The 17462-nt window shown below is 48.4% G+C and overlaps 1 protein-coding gene across 3 annotated transcripts in view; it reads right to left on the bottom strand.

Moving 5' to 3' along the window:
- The window catches only part of LOC120827498 (thyroid hormone receptor alpha), a 59646-nt gene extending 43607 nt beyond the window's left edge, over positions 1-16039 (bottom strand). For 2 of the 3 annotated variants that reach the window (XM_040190431.2, XM_078084548.1), the window contains exons 1-3: positions 15690-16010; positions 14948-15048; positions 9130-9232 (exon numbers count right to left, since the gene is read on the bottom strand). The gene's annotated coding sequence lies outside the window, so the exon portion shown is untranslated. Of the gene's footprint in view, positions 1-9129; positions 9233-14947; positions 15049-15689 lie in introns of all 3 variants that reach the window. The other variant, XM_040190427.2, reaches the window with a different exon arrangement.
- Positions 16040-17462: the final 1423 nt, after the last annotated feature.

Below are 17462 nucleotides of genomic sequence, written 5' to 3'. Positions count from 1 at the left end.
CCCTCCCCCCTCTTCATCTGAAGGGGATCGAAACGCAGCGTCGACCAGGAAACCACAATAAAAATGCCGGAATACCCGACCGTATCGGTCGCAGTGGCGTTTGACGTCAGTCAGTCGTCAGGAAGTCTGTGCTCCCTCACACAGAGACACGTTGCGTAGTGGCTCAAATGATGGGAAGATGTTTGTGCGTCAATGATCAGTTAATCTCGCGGTGCCTAGTTGATCGTCTACATCCAGGGTCGATTACCAGCACCTGGGTTTTGCCCAGAGACCCCCCACCCCCCCCCCCCCCCCCAGCTGCTTTAGTAGGTTTATCTTCCTTCTATATATTTCAGCAAGAAGAAAACCTCTGAGTAACCTCGACGAATGTGAATGTGTCAATTCTGTCTCTTACTTGCAAGTATTATTTAATTTTACACCGGCGCAGAGTACGTTTTTTTCAAACATAATCCAATGTTAATCCTGTAATCCTGACGCTGGTGTTGTATGAGACACAAACTACTATGAGGGAAACAGGTACAATGACCGTGTGTGAGAGAAGATTACACGCAAACAGGCAGAGAATAATACACGCGTGTGCCTCGGAGGCTTCGCTGGTGCGAGTGCTTTCAAGCTCGCGAGTATTCAGATTAGCAAATGTCATTATGGCGGACAGATTGATGACAGGAAAGGAAGGAAGCCGAGGCTCAGACTTAACTGATCCACAAACTCAAAGAATTGTCCCCGCGACGAAATACCCTGAGGAGAAATGAGCGAGAGCGCCGCAGACGCTAAACGAGCCGTGAGTTCATCCGCCCGGCGAATTCCACAGCATCAGTGAGCCGCTTCCACAGTGGGGCCTGAGAGCTGGAGGGGCTTTTGCCATCAGAGCCCCTCGAATTTGGAAGGCGATAAGGCTCAGTCATCTTTTACATCACTCCTAAAGGGACAAGTTTAGTTTACCAAATGATTTCATGAAATATATCATTACATTTATTTTGTTATTTCATCTTCATCGTATCGATTGGTTCCATCAGACCGGTTTCTTTGTTTGTTTCTTTGTGTCTAACCAGGTCTTACTCGAGCAGCGGCCTCTGCGTGCCGTGTGCAGAAAGCTCAGCCTGAGAGTCGCCGAAAACATTCCCACTGTCACGGCGGAATATTAACTGGTTTCGACAACTATGGACTATGGGTGCAGAAGATGTGCGACACTTTCTAAAAAGGAGCCGTGAGAAACTAAAAGTACTTTGTCACGTTTGTTATCCTCCGCCAACATCCGCGACCCCGTTTTATTTATAATAATTAGCATTAGCATATGGATTTTGCTAGGGCCAACAATGTGTTTTGTCAGCTTACGGTAACCTTTGACCAGCTGGACAATTGAGCCGGATCTAAAGAAATCCAGTGAAGGCAATCCTACAGTACCTGGTTATCGAGCCGTCGCTGGAGGGGAGACATAAAGACAAGTAACATCTTAGGTGATCTTTAATATTACACCTGCCTTTAGGTCAATAAAGCCCGCGGAAAAACGTATTAAAACAACACATCAGAGCATTATGCAGGGCTTGAACTGAGCAGCTGGGCGCTCGCAGCCTGCAAACCGAGCGGCGCGACGGTTGTGGGTCTCGATCTGTGAGCCGCGTGCAAAAAACACAACACAAAATAAGAGTGTTAATGAGAGCGGATTCAGCGGATTGAAATGAGGAACAAACAGCCGTTCCGTGGGACTCCCCAGCAGTGGGCGGGAGGCAGCGTGCCGTCTGCTCTGGGGCACATGCTCAGCTTAATTGGGAGAAGGAAAGAAATCCACATTCATAATGAATTCATTTGTTTTGCGCCCCACACACACACACGCACGCACGCACGCACGCACGCACGCACGCACGCACGTTGTTGTTGTGAAGATCTACTAAATTCCACAAGTTGTCGACTAGTTTTGCAAAACATGCAGCGCCACCAAGACAGCCAATTATGTAGAAATGTATCAGACCAGTACCAACTATTACGAATTGTGATAATGGTCACAATTTCTTTCCAATTTGTTCTACGCTGCGACTGAAAAATAAGCATTGATTGATATTTCTTTTCCTTTGCCACTCGGGAGCGGGAGCTCAAATTGCAAAGAGACAAATTATCTCAATCCTAAATTGTCATCGCTAACGAGTTCGCAGGCGTGTCCCGGCGGTTTGTTCTGTCCTCACTCAAATTACATCAAGGGTGGAAAAACAAACGGCATCTTCACGTGAGAGAAGAGACTCAGTGGAAGGAAAAGCCGCAGTAGGCGAAACATCGGGGAAGAAATTCAGAGAGGGAAGAAGAGCGGAGAGCGTCTGCTCGACACACACACACACTGACCAGATAATAAAGATGGAATGAACTTGTTAGCGCCGTAGGAATATGCGGCCAGACAGCAGAGCGGACGCTGAGTCAGCGGGACCTGAGCCGCACTGGGCGTGGGGATGATGGATGGGCGCACGGCGAGGTGCAGATAGAGGCGTCGCTTCCCTGCAGGGGGGCAAAATGACACAGGACGGGGACACGGAGCGCAGAGCATCGGGACAAATGGCTAATTGATTCAAATCCGGCAACAGCTTATCAACAACTCGAGGCCTGTGATGTTGTAAAAAATATATATATAAATATTAATTACTTTAGAGGGGCTGAAGTTCTTACCCATCGCTCTCGACGTGAATTTCATTGTTTGCAACATCACTCTAAGCAATTAATCATTAAGCAATGCGTATTATTAAGCCTTTCATAAAGGACGTGAGTAGGAAGTGGTGCCATTACACTAACACATGCACCATAAACCATAACACAATACTGTAAGAGATCAGTTAAAGTCTGTATTTATTTATATACAATAATTATTGGAATCCCCGCGTGTTTAATGTATCGTCCCTCTCGAATGTCAATAAGTTATTATAGTACGATTGAATTCCAACAACCAATTACTCACATTTAAATATGTACACACGCGTTTATGAGCGTTGCGTTTCATTTGCATATTGTTGTTGAATAAATTAAAAGCTTGTTCATTCGTCAAGTGACTGCAGCTACTATGGAGCCGCTCCAGTGTGCAGGCCGGAGACAGGGGACACTGACTCAGAAGGTTACACAAGCAGGCCACGCAAGGACACACACACACACACACACACACAGACACACACACACACACACACACACATATATACCATAGATACCATAGAGCTGGTTTATAGAAAAGTGCAATTAGGGATTGAGGACATTCGCTTGTGTCAAAAGAACACATACTGGAGCCGTTATTCACATCTGTGGACACAGCTTGTGTGTGGGTGGGGGGCACGCTCAATTTATACGGTGCAGAATTCACACACACACACACACACAGGGCGGCCCACTTGTCAGAATTAGAGCGCAGTGTGGGTGACCTTGGATGCCGTAAGCCTTGCAAGCAGCTGGGCCAAGACCAGGACAGAGGGAGGAGGGCATGTTGTGGGGCGGAGGAAGGAGAGGGGTACTGCGGAGGGGAGAGGCGAGTGGAGGTGTGAAAAGCTATGTATATGGATTCACTGGGAAACAGTCTTCCTGCAGTTGCATAGCAACCGTACAAAAGTCACAAAAACTGGACCCTTTGCAGTCTTTTAAAAATGGAAGGCGGAAAAAAAAGGGAAGAAAGTACCACTCTGCTTTCCAAGCATTAAGAGGCTCAACAACTCTGTTTGAGCAACACACACACACACACACACACACACATCCTGCATGAGAGCCAGAGAGGACGTGGTTAAGGAGACAGCTTAAAGGATGAAGGGAGATGTAATGTTGAGACGGAGAGACGTGGACAAACATAAAGACAAGAGGAGAAGCTGATTAGTGGGTGAACAATACCAGGAAACCGGCCTCTCTATCAGCTCCAGGCTTTGTTCACCGCGACGCTTCTTGGATCTTGGATGACATCTTACTGAACCTCTTCAAGTTGAAGCTCGTCGTGTTAAACGACGGCGCTCGCCCTGAAGCCGAGGACTTCATGGGCCAAATGCAGACAAATGTAAGGAGTCACGATAAATGTATTTGTTTCAGCTGCAGAAAGAACATGTGCCATAGAGAAACCACCCATCAGAACCACTACTGACGCCTAAATGCAGATGCATCTGCATTCCGGTATTTGGCTGTTTATCTAAAGTTCAGATCGCACCACCTTCGTGGCTGCTTGTTCTCGCGCTCCCAGAAACGCCTCCACCAAGCGTGAAGTGGATCATACAAGACATGCCAAGACACACACATAATAATTCCGGGCCAATGAGCCATAACAAAGTGGCTCCAATCCAACAGGGATGGGCCTGGGACATCCCGACCCAACATTGTCACGGCCACTTCGTCTGACATGAAACGAAACGGCCTCCGACGGCTCAAATTGGGTCATGGCAGCAGCGCTGCCAAGGCACCTTTGACTCGACCAGTCGAAGAGTTCACGCCCCGGTCAGCTGTCGGCCCGGAGTGGCTGCGATCAGGCAGCGCCGAGCGCAACGGGGAGACGCGCTCGGGAGAGCCAGCGCGGCGTTGGGAACAAGGGGTTCGCTTGTCTCCCTCGTGTGGGCCTCGCGCCAGATCTCCAGAAACCTTGTGGGTTTGTAAATGAGGCCCGGGACACAACAGCGGACCACCAAAAACCGCCGCTTCATTAAATGAGCCGGAGTGTTTGCCGTCAGAGTCGCCAAAGCGGCTTCCCAATCACGCCTCGGCCAAACGGAGCGGACAATGACATGATGGGCGCGGACAGAAGGGGTGGAATTGGCACAGTTGTGTAACCAAAGAAAAAAAAAAAGACACGGAGGCAGCGGATGATATCTGCTTTGATTTGGGCGGTGAGGTAAATGTCCCGAATGGTGGACAGCTGTGCACACATGTTTCACACAAACCAACGTGAACAGAGCAGTGTTTCCCCGAGCCGACTGGAAAGTCTCCAAAGGTTCCATTTCCATATGAGGTTACCTTTCCCGTAGAACTTTAATTAAATAAACTAAAACACAAATATCGTATTGTGGTATCAATCTTATTAGTACTAAGGCGTACAACGCCTGCTGGAGACGGATTCAGTGTGAATGAAGACGGCGCCCTCGGGCCCGGGAGCGTCCCCCGCCGCTTTCGTCCTGTGAGGGAACGAGGCTGAAAATAAATCAAACACTTAGAATTCTCCCATTGGATCACTCTCCTTTTATCACGCTAAAAGGGGCTATAAAAGGAGCTCATGTGAGTGACTCAACCAAAAATCACCCTGGCGTGGAAAACAAAAAAGTGTTTCTGTTCATTTTAGTCCCGTTGTGCTCTGTGAGACCTAAATCAGCTCAATAACTACATAACAAACAAATAAAATGCAAAACGTCAAATTGAAAAGCATAACGTCAACGAGATTTACATTGGAATATGAGCAGCTTTGCTGCCGCTGTTTGCTCGGCTGCACTAAAGGGCTTTTACGGCGTTTGGAGAAGTGTATGGGACAAACCCGCCTTCACTAGAGCACGTTCCTCAAAAATCACACAGCAGCAGACTGTGGATTAGAATTTGATACTTGGGATTGACTGCTATGTCGGAGACTCTTGCCCGATTGTCTTGTGCCGCGGTAGAATCTCTCAAACGCCACTAGGGGCAGTAAAAGCAGCCTGGAGGAACTTCACAGATTATCCGTCTCATGCTCTACCGTCGGGATTTGGCGACAGTTTAAGCAAGCGAGCGTTACAAAAAGTCCTTTTCATGAGAGTTACCCGCTGCAGCTCTGAGCAATACATCGTGCAGGAGAGGGACACGGTTGTCTTCTACGGGCTCTCGGTGATTGGACATTCTAGTGTGTGTTCAGAGAAAGACCTTCAGAAGAATGCAAATAGGGACAGAACAACAGAGCGGCGAGGAGGGGGGGGGGGGGGGGCAGAGGGGGCAGTCAGAGTTGAAGAGGAGGGGCCTCCATTAGCGGGCCATTAGAGGCCGTTGTTGATAATTAAGTGTGGTTTGGGGCGGCGTGGACGATGCTAGAGAATGGACCTGCAAGGCCACCATCCCTCTCGCCCTGCTCCATGGCCTCCACTATAACCGCTTAGTGTCGTTTTCTTTTTTTCTTTTACCAAAGGCCAAAGGGGACAACCCACTCTCCCCCACACTTTGGAGAAGGACAAATTGCCCGACGTGCAGCTAATTAGTGCGGCCATTAGGGAACAAGTGCTCATTTTGAATGGCTGCGGAATGAATACATTGTCCGCAACCTTTAGGCTGATAGTTCGTCACGGCGTCTGAGTGATCGAGCCCTCGAATTTCTGCGAACCAGAGAGAGAGACGGATGAGATCAAAAGTCGATGCAGAACCGATCACACGCCCACTCGGGATTCGATGTGGGTTAATGCATTTCTGTGTCCCCGCGTGTTCCGCGTTGATCTCGCAGGCCAAAAATGATTGATGCAGCATTTAAAAAAGGAATTTAAGAGGAAGGGGAGAGTCGGCAGCCTTTTACAGTCGGTGTTCAGCGGCTGTGAAAGAGTTGAGCGCCCAACGGGGTAAGAAGGCATTTTAGCTCACAGCGCATGAATGCAACATCTGGTCGCATATGAACAGGTTTTAGAAATAAACCAGGCTGCGTCTGAAGTTAGCGGCGTGGGCTACGCTTCACCAGCAGCAGGAATCTGGACATAAACTGACATAAACTGGAAAAGAAGAAAAAAAAGACGCCTTGACCAATCGGCGAGACGAAAGGACTGCAGAGACGCCCTCAGATGGGCCCAGATACGAGCCGCCGCCCCGCCCTGGGATGCTCGCACGCATTCGGGTCCGATTGGCATGCGAACAGGAGCCGCGGGATGAGCCCAGCGTGCGTCGTAAATTTCCTATCAAGGGGAACCCACAAGGGTGAAAAGGGGAGTCGGGGGAGGGGGGGGGGGGGGGGTCGGGTTAATTCAAACCAAATTAGAACCACCGTCGTGCCGCAATATGTCGAGCGCGGCTATCGGCGACTCGCGCCGCTGCTGCTAATCTGCGTGCTTAGTTTTGCCAACAGCCGCCCAGCGGGGAGCAACAAGGCCGCGCAACCGTTAGCCGTGTGTGTGCATTTCTCAAGCAGCAGGAGAGGCAGTCTGCACGCACACACACACACACACACACACACACAGGAGGGGTGAGAACCAGGATGCTTCATAGAATAACTCAACATACACGTTATTGTTTATTGGAACATATTCGAAAACGAAACATGCTTGAAGAGAATTAAGACAAACGGAAGGATTCCGTTCAAACACTGGCTGTGACATGTGGAAATGCTCTTTGTATTTAAGCGTTTTGGGAGCAGTAATAATAACAGGTGCTTGGGGGAGCGTTTCCCAACAGCTCACACCCTGTCGGACGGGACGGTGCTTACAGGCTGTGGGCGTCATATAATACATCAAAGACCGATACTAAAAAAGGAAAGCACCTCGAGCGTTGACACTATGGGTAAACACACAAAACACACACCACCAGCACAGCCCCATCATGTTTCAGTTGGATAGAATATGGGATTAGTATAGCCCTGTTACAGAAGGTGCATCGCCATAAATCATGATGCCATAAGAATAAAATGCCAACTGACTGAGCTCAGAGAAACAGGGAGGAGCAGCCAGAGATTCTTGGTTTAAACACCAACGACAACAACAATGGAGCACTCATGTTTTTCTTTTCAGTTCATCTAATAACTGATACCACACAGAAATGGTTATGACACAAGTGGAATTAATGCAAAAGATTTCAAAGCGTGCAACATTCTGACTATTATGCTGCTGAATGATAAGCTTCTTCTAGCTAACATACAATAAGATAATCCTTAATTAGGATTAGGATTACAGCAGCAAAGATCAACACAGTTATAAATAGCAGTAATACAATATAATCAAAACACCATAACCGCTGCGATTCCACTGACTGTATGGACAAAGAATTTCAAATGAGCATGTGACGCTCACGTACCAAGGTCAAGAGACACAACACCTACGCTGTTAGCATTTGAGCTAAATGCATTTGAGCTAAGATCATTTGTCCAACCGGCGCTCACCGCGACCTCGGCTTTGCTCGTTAGCCGGCCACCGCCGCTAATTAGCGCTGAGCACAAAGTGAAACCGAGGGCGGTGGCGGCGCCACGGGAGACGCAGTTAGCCTCGTGGAAGCAGAAGTGTAATTAATTTGTTCCAATTTGCCCGAGAGCCGTTGACGTGTTTTTGTCAGAAGGTGGACGGACAGAAATGAAATCGGCGTTTTTTTTTATGGCTCTCTCGCGGAATGATCAGATGAAACACATCAATCCCCTCGCTGGAGAGCAGAGGCCCCCTCGGGTGCATCTCTGGACTAATCAGACAGCATTGTCATCATACTTCAAAAATACGTGAAAAGGGCAACGAGCAGACGTCCCGGTATCTAATTAGAAGACCTTCTCTGCTGGAGAGCCAACGGGCCTCTCCTGTCTGCTGCTGCTGAAGAACAACCCCTTAATCTTGTTCCTGCTTTGAGCCCTGCAGGCTTATTCATATATTTTATAAAGTGGGATAAACTGACTCGTCTCGGTTAGGTGAGTCCGCGCCGACGACCACCGCTGCAACGCATCACAGAGCAGCCGACCGGTTTCTCACTCGCACGTCGCATGCAACACAGACGGGTTTGTTTGCACGCCATTCTTTATAAATAAAATAAATCAAGCTGCTCACAAACATACACAGACATGTACTCACACAACGTAACACAATCTCCTGTGAGGCTAAGATGATCAAAAAGCCCACACTTAGCTGCATCGTGTGATATTATGAATTACGTGACCAAGTCTGCCTTTGTTTTGTCTTACAGCAGCAGTATTCCTTCATCGCTATCTGTAAGTAGGGTTACCGTGCTAATAGAGACGGGGCGATTATAGTTTCTGCTGAGACAACTGAAGAGGTGAAGTTTGATCATTATTACTTTTTTCTGACCGATACCCGACCAACTTTTCACCGCTGTTGACGGAGGAGATCAGCGGTCCAGCCGATGGTTTGGCTTGTTCGCGCTCTCCCGCTTCTTCTCATTATCACTTAAGGTTTATTCCTATTTTTCTGGGCAAAGCAGCTACTACACTTAGTCGACAGCGGCTGCCGAGTTCCGTGGCATGCGATGGCACTTTGAAGATGAACCAACCTGGTGCTGTGGAGATGGAGGCCGGTCTCGCTCGTCAACACAAACATCTGATGGCAGCGCGGGTCATTTGAAATGGAAATGTCCTCGCGCCGGTCTGAAAGATCTGAAACAATAACAAAACTGCTAAGATTCCTTTTTTTTTCCAGGCATTGAAGTAGAAATAAATATTTAAAAAGAAATCCCTCACCCAATCAATACATTTTCAGTCAATAAAGAAAGCTATTTAAAGCTGGGCCAGCTGCCTATTGATCCTCCCTCATTATCACTAAAGTCACCAGGAGACACCCGCTCTTTCAGCGTCATTATTCTGTATTAAATCACTCGAAGATGGAGAATATGCAGCCCAGCTCTATATGTGTGTGTGTGTTATACAGCGTAAGCTGATTTAGTTAAGGTTAAAAAGGTGTGTGTGTGTGTGTGGGGGGGGGGGGGGGGTACGAGGGGGTTTACTGCGCCTCAGATCACACGGCTCTTAAACGGAGGAGAATATCACAACTCGACTGGACACTAAACTTCGCGGCGGCCGCCTTTGACCCCGGCGAGGCCGAGGTGCAGACTGGGCGCGCACTAAATCTGCCACACTGGTGAAAACGGCGGGTGTAATTGATGCGGCGTGAGCAGATGGATCGACGCTGAACCAGGACGAGTAAAAAGAGAGCGCATTAGTCACTAAACCGACGTCGCGCTGACCTGAAGCCGACCTCCACCGTCGGGCGGCCTGTTATTTCCACTCCAGTTACCCCCCATGGAGGGTCTGGTCTGAGCTGCTGCCACTTCCACATACATGTCCCCGCCGCCGCCGCAGGCTCCCCCCCCCCCGCCCCCCCTCTCTTCGTCAGAAAACCCTCCAGCATTCAGAAAAAAAGAATGAGGCCATTATCCAGCTGTAGACGAAACCACTTTCAAGATGGGCGGGAACAACGGAGACATGCTAAATATCACGTAGAACGTAGCTCGGTTGAGCTTTTTAAAATGCGGGATACAGAGTTAGAAACGGGCATCCGACCAAAGGCGCAAAAAATAGCCCTGGAACAACATTCCAGTGTGATATTCTATCGTCACTGTGGCTCATTATGACGCAGCAGGGTTCACCTCTGGAAGCAAAACTAAAATATTATCATCGACACAACTGCATCCTCGCTCAGCGTAAACGCTCTCTGGTTTGACGGGAGCAGCAACTCTGTGGATTGACGTCTTGAACCGGACCTGCACTGTCTCCCTTGTTTCAGTCTCCTTCTATTGATTCCCCCCCCTCTCCTCCCCCCCCAACAACTGCTCTCTGATGTTGACGACAGCGGGATGCCAGCAGGAGCTGACCCCCCCCCCTTTACAGAGGAGAGGAGCAAAAGGGCCTCAACCTCCCTGCAGGGGGGCGAGTACGTCCCTTTAATGCAATATCCGGACCACTTCCTGTTGTGGACGTCACACTCTGTAGGACACCGGGTTCATGTGTGTGTGTTGTACTACAGCAATATTCTGCGTGTGCTCTGTGAGAACATTTGTGTATGTGTGAGGGAGAGAATCCCCCCTGGAGGTGTGAGAGCTTGTTATAAAGTCTCCCATCCCTCCGAGGCGAGGGATTTTTTTTTTTCTTCATCTTCCCTTTTATCCGCTGAAACAACACCAGCCCCCTCGAGAGGTTCGACTCAAAAGGGAACGCGCCGCAACAAAGATCGAAGGGAGGGGCACAGAGCCGTCGCCCTCCTGCACCTTCATCATCAAACAGATCCAATGTTGGATGCAGGGAGACGGTGATCAGCAGTGGGGGGGGGTTTAAATCGAGGCTTTAGTGAAGTCAACAGGTCTAGTTTACCTCAGGTTTCTTTGGGGTTGAGAGTTCCTCTGGCGGTGCGACATCTTGTCAGGCCGGAGAGCCTTAACAGCATGCCCCCCCCACCCCCCTGTTGTGGCCCAATGGACTGAACCAAGTGCGCCACAGCACATCGCACACAACTAACATTGCACACAACACACTAATGATTGGGCCAAAGCCCGCCATTTAAATGCATGGAAGCACCCCGATTCGATGTAGCATTCTCTCAAGGTTGGAGCTCATTTGAAAATCCTGTTTGTGGCTCAGGCGCATGTACGTGATGATACTTTATTTATATTTGCAATAGTGTGTGTGATCTTCCCTTTTTTTCCCTCTTGGAAGGTTTTTTTTCATTTTGGGGAGTTTTTTCTGTGCCGATGGTGAGTTTTGGGACAGAGGACCGCAGAGAGCCTTCACATCTTCCGCCGCAAACTAAAGACACACCTCTTCAGACTCTACCTCCACTAAAGACTAACAAATTGTAGCACTTAAATTGTACTTGTAACGTCACTCATCTATAGCAAATTGTAAATTGGCTTATTTGAGGAATTTGCACTTTCTTGTTTCTTGTTCTTCTGAGTTTGTACCCTATGGTTGAATGCACTTATTGTACGTCGCTTTGGATAAAAGCGTCAGCTAAATGACATGTAATGTAATGTATGTGTACTGACTGTAAAGCCCTCTGAGGCAAATTTGTAATTTGCGATTGTGGGCTATACAAAATAAAATGAATTGAATTGAATTTTGCATCGTCACATAGAAGATAAATGGATAGCAATTATTTCCCTTTTGTTCTTCTATTTATAAAAAACTATCAAACTTGCAGCTTTTGTCAGCGGTAAGAAATCACAAAAAATAAAGATGAATTACTTTGTTTTCTTCTAGCAGCAAATTTAAAAGCTGAAAGGAATGGCACCAACTACCATGGCTTCAATACAAATGGTAGAAAGGTTTATGTTTACCAAGATAGACCTCTCAGTAGTGTTCCACATCCGTAATATCTGAAGTCTAAGAGTGAGAGAGAATCCGCTTCATCTTATGCTCTCTATGCCGCGCTAATGAAGGATGCAGAGGATCCTGCTGTGGTGCGCAGCACTAAATGTTTTAGTAGGAAACTACTACTTAGGGGCCGAGAGGAACACTGACGCCTTCATTATATTACCTTTTGCAGTCTCCCTCTCATCTTATAGACCCATCTTATTGTCGAGCTAGCATTTAGCAAAAGGAACAATCTTATTGTTGCAGGAATTCAATTGCACTCTTCTGATAATGACCTTGTTATTCAGTTTCAGTTGCATTGGTGGAATTAACAACAGGTGCATTACAACGGTGACGATGAGACAACCCCCACCACCCCCCCCCCCCCCAACAGGGCCGGTTTTGCATTTGGAGGCCAATTTCTACATCTTGATCTCCTTGACTGGTTTTCCACTAGTGTTGGCTTCAGCTGGCTCAGTGGTTCTTCACCTGGGTTCAGCAAAACTAGCAAGGAGTGACTTTAAAGAAAGAGCAGTGTATACCCAACCATTATAACAGGGGGGGAGGGGGGGGTCTGTAAGAAGGAGTGGGCAAAACTCCCCAGCAGCAGATACAAGAGACGGGTCAGTGGTTACACAAGACGTTGGGTTGAAGTGCACCAAGCTACTAACTACACTCACTGGCCTCTTTAGTAGGTACACCGTTTTTTTTTTTGCTTGTTAAGACCAATTGCTTATCAGCCAATCACACGTCAACGCATTCAGACATGTAGACGCGGTCGAGACAACTTGCCTAAGGAAAAGGGGATTCAAGTGACTTTGAACGTGGCGCGCATGTTGGTGCCAGTGCAACTGCTGGTCTACTGGGATTCTCACGCAGAACCACCTGAGTTTACAGAGAAACGTCCCACAAAGATAAACTATCCAGTGAGCAGCAGTTGTGTGGACAGGAATGCCTTGTTGATGTGAGAGGTCACAATGGGCAGACTGGTTGGAGATGATAGAAAAGCAACAGTAACTGAAATAAGCACTCGTTACAACCAAGCAGTGCAGAGTAGCATCTCTGGGACCTTGAGGAACACGGACCACAGCAGCAGAAAACCACACCGGGGGCCCCTCCTGTCGGCCAACAACAGGAAACTGAGACTACAACAGAAGGTTTGGAGAAACGTTGCCTGGTCTGATGAGCCTCCATTTCAGCTGCAACATTCAGGTGGTCGGGTCAGAATTTGGCATAAACATGAAAGGATCCTTCCTGGCTTGTGAGGGACGTGTCCTTGGACCACTTTGGTCTCCCCGTCTTCTGATGGCTACCAGCAGAATAATGCAATTCTGGAACATGACAATGAGTTCCCTGTTCTCCTCCACAGTCTCCACATCTCAACCCACTACAGCACCTTTGGGACGTGGTGGAAGATTTGCGTCATAGATGTGCAAATCCCTGAGGTTGAAAGTAACCACAAAGAAGTAATGCAGTTCTGAAGGCAAAGGAGGCTCCAAACTTTTACTAGCAAGGTGGACCTAATAAATATATACATATTTATGTGCGTGCGTGTCATGTCTGCAACGTCATGGACTTGAAACAATACTGTTACACCCGACTCAAGACCTTCTTTAGAAGTCCTTTCCTGGCTTATTCATGTCTAATTCTGTGAAGGGACACAGTGTTTTCCATTAATTGTAGAACAGAATATTCTGAAGCAGAGCGAAAGAGCCCCAAGGCGCATGCAAGTGTGTGCGTGTGCATAATAGCTTCACTGCCTGTTCGGTACACACACACACAGGTAAAATGTGCACCACGTACATCATCCAGGTGCTAGTTTCTCGGTCTCTGTTCTTCATCACGCATGCAATCGGTCTGCACAGTTCGTCTCTGCCTCCATTTATCGGGTCACGTATAGATCTACAGTCGTGAGTGGTTCATCTGTCGACCGTCCTTCAGTTTTATGGATTGGTCAATCGTTAATAAGGAGAAAATACTAGAATTTCCCGGCCGAGGGAGATGTTTTTTGTGCAAAATGCGTTTTTGCCGAGAAACTTGAATAAATACATTTTTTTGAGACAAAATATGGGATGAATGACCTGAAGTTTGACACACCGGCTCTAAGCAGACTCAATAAAGAACTAAAAACAAATTCTTAAAAAAACAACTATAAAATTGATAAGGGCCCATTCGAGGACGGGCGGCAAAAACAGCGTGATTTTTGTTGTCATTGTGGAAAGCACAGAAACCTTTAGCGAGCCGCCGCTCGCCTTCTGGCACGGAGGGTTTCCACGTGGATGGCGCGGGCTGCAGCCCGAAGGCTCAGCGGGAGGCGATGAAATGACGCTAAAGAAGCGGAGGGAGCTCGGGGGCACGCTTCACGGCCCCGGTTATGTAACCTATTTACCTCAGACCGAGGCAGGCTGTGACGGTGGGGGTGTGAGACAGCTTCTCTTTCTGCCCCTCCCCCCTCCTCCCTCCTGGGTTGAAAGGTGTTAGCAGCGGATGTCAAAGGAGGTCACGTCTGGCTGCAGGCGGAGATTATGGCTTTGTACGTACATACATACCAACAAACGTGTGCGGTATCTTTTTTAGTTTGCCATTCATTAAAGCAAAATAAATCTTTACATGAAATCCTGATACTTGGCATCAGATGTCATGGCTTGTTAAAAAATCTCAGGAAAGGTCTTAAAAAAAAACCCGAATAAAAGCAGCTATTAAAAATAATAAGTGGGTTACTAGGGGAGACGCTTGTAAACAAGCAGTGCTTGCTGGGTAATTGTGTGTGGGTCTGGACTCGGTGCTCTAGGGAAAACTTTATTTATTTTATTCTGTAGTTCTGGTTATATGAGTGGGGGGGGGGGGTCACTTCCTGTTTACGTCAGTGGACATTTTTTTCTATGAAAGGCCCACATGCGCTCAGGATTGTTTTATATGAAGATTGAGGAACATTATATTTGCTCAAAAAGAATACATATGAAATGGGATCCTTTTCAGCGTAGTGTGGACAGACGCTAAATGCACCCCGCCGTGTTGGTCACCTACCTTAAGCTGTGGGGTCTAGAGCTGCCGATCTGGACCCAAAACCAGTCGCAGAACCTCCTCTGAATGGATCCACACCAGAAGACGGTGACGCTGCCCTCAACCTGGAAAATGTAAAAAAAACAAAATACATTTGTATCCTAACTGTACGTTTAAACCACACACGCACACAATATAATGCACTAGTCTCAGCCCGTGGGAAGCAGATGCAAACTGGGACCCACGTTTCATGCTGCGCTTTTTATAAAGGTGTGTTTTCATGCAGAATGTGGCCCAGTCGGACCTCACGCGACACGTCACAGCAGCGGAGCGCCCGCAGCAGCGAGGCGCCTCCGGGCGCTGCCTGCACGTTGGCACGGAGCCACGTCCCTGCACCTTCGCGCTTCCTCCCGAGTGAAGTGTCCCCCGCGCCCCGCCGTACGCAGGCGGTTTAACGGGCTTGTTGTCGGCCCGTAGTTACCCACTTCAACCGCGCACTTTTCTCGAGGGGGGGGGGGGGGGGGGGAGAGAGAGAGAAGCCCTCACCTGAGCCAGGTGTGTCAACATGTAAAGAGCAATACAAAAAGAGGAGGGGGGGGCGCCGCCGAACAGGTTCAAGCTCTGTACAGTACAGTACGGCACGGCACGGCAGGCGTGGGGGTTGACATGAGGACAACGCTCACGTTACTCCCCCCCCCTCCCCCCCTCCCACGTCCCTCCCACCCCCGCGGAGAAGCCGCGGCTGTACCAAAAACGACGCACTCACCAACACGGGACTTGTGACATGAAGTGTCCTCCCGCGCCGTCAACGCGAGTCCCGAGCGCCAGAAAGCAGCCGCTTTAGCGCGTGAGCGGGGGGGCGGCGCGAGACAACTGCGTCCGAGCGAGTCCACCCGGTTGACCGTCACGAGCGGCGCGGCGGGCGCTTCTCCCGGCGTCGAGGTCGGCTCTCAGGAGCGAGGAGACGGGAGCGCCGTGTCTGCGAGGGACTCCATGGCCACGGTCTGCAAAGAGGGGAACTCTCCGCCGGGTTTATTAGCTCTCTGTGCTCGGTCTCCTCCTCCCCCCCCACCCGCCTGTACAGTTCGGGTGAATGCGGGTCAGGAGAGAGAGAGAGCGGTTCATTGGTTACCGGGCTCCGCGACGCCCTCTACCGGCTTGCGTTGGGTACTGCGGCCATAATCCAGGGAGCCTGGAGAGTTAATGGGGAATGTCTCCCCTTAAGCAGTAGTTCCCCCACAGGACAGGACTGTATTTAAATTCAGTGTATCTGATTCTTTACCACACACACCTCTACATTTCAGAGAGAAAAAGTAAGGCGTTAACTTAACGTTTCGGCTGATTGACAGCTGGAGATATCAGTTGATTCTTGATAATTCAATTCATTTTATTTTGTATAGCCCAAAGTACAAATTTTTCTCAGAGGGCTTTACAGTCTGTACACATACAACATCCTCCTGACCCGAAACACACACATCGGCACAGGAAAAACTCCCCAAAAAACCCTTCCAAGAGGGAAAAAAGGGAAACCTTAGAGGAGGGATCCCACTCCCGGGATGGACAGACTACAATGGATGCCATGTGTACAGAATGAACAATGTATAATACATGCAATTCCTATGACAGAAATGATTCAAGTAACTGTGAGTAGCAAGCCAGGCACACAGCAGGACCACTGCAGGGGCCACCACCATCAGATAGAACCACCATCATAGAACCACCAGAACCACCATCAGATAGAACCACATCATAGAACCACCAGAACCACCATCAGATAGAACCACATCATAGAACCACCAGAACCACCATCAGATAGAACCACCATCAGATAGAACCACCAGCAGATAGAACCACCATCATAGAACCACCAGAACCACCATCAGATAGAACCACCATCAGATAGAACCACCATCATAGAACCACCATCAGATAGAACCACCATCCACAGAAGCTTGTGGGGAGGGAAAGCAAAGGACTTTAGGAGAGGGTAATGTTGGTTTATGATTACAGTAATATGATTAAGATTTATAATAATAATGATGATGATGGCAGCAGCAGGCGTCAGCAGGGCCACGGCAGGTGTCAGGGTCCAGTAGGAACTACGATCTTCGGAGACCTACTCGGGGAGAAAGCATAAAAAACTCCCGGAAAGAAGCTGAATTAGTCATGTGCATTAATGAAACGTGAATTATGGTAGAACGAGAGCGTGAGAGAGGAGCTCGGTGTGTCCTAAGTCCCCGGCAGTCTAAGCCTTGTATCACCAGCCCTTAGTTAAGCTGCTATATTTAATTGTTAATTGTTGTTAATTGCTTTATTAATCAAATATATGCATCGTTATAGATTCATTTAACAGATTGATAGATAGATAGACGCATTTTCAAAGACAATTTGCTTTGAAAATGCGTTGTTTGCTCTGTAGCGCCCCCCAGAGGGGAGGAGCTTAAACAGGTGCTGCCCTGGAAGTGAAGCGTTTGCACGTGGAGGGCACCAATGATTATATTATGCACAATAGACTCGACTGTATCTATATCTATATTTA

Source organism: Gasterosteus aculeatus, chromosome 11 (assembly GCF_964276395.1).
Source record: "Gasterosteus aculeatus chromosome 11, fGasAcu3.hap1.1, whole genome shotgun sequence".
NCBI classification, from domain to species: Eukaryota; Metazoa; Chordata; class Actinopteri; order Perciformes; family Gasterosteidae; genus Gasterosteus; species Gasterosteus aculeatus.
The sequence above is the reverse complement of the archived record's forward strand: the minus strand, read 5'-3'. Positions and strand labels throughout refer to the sequence as shown.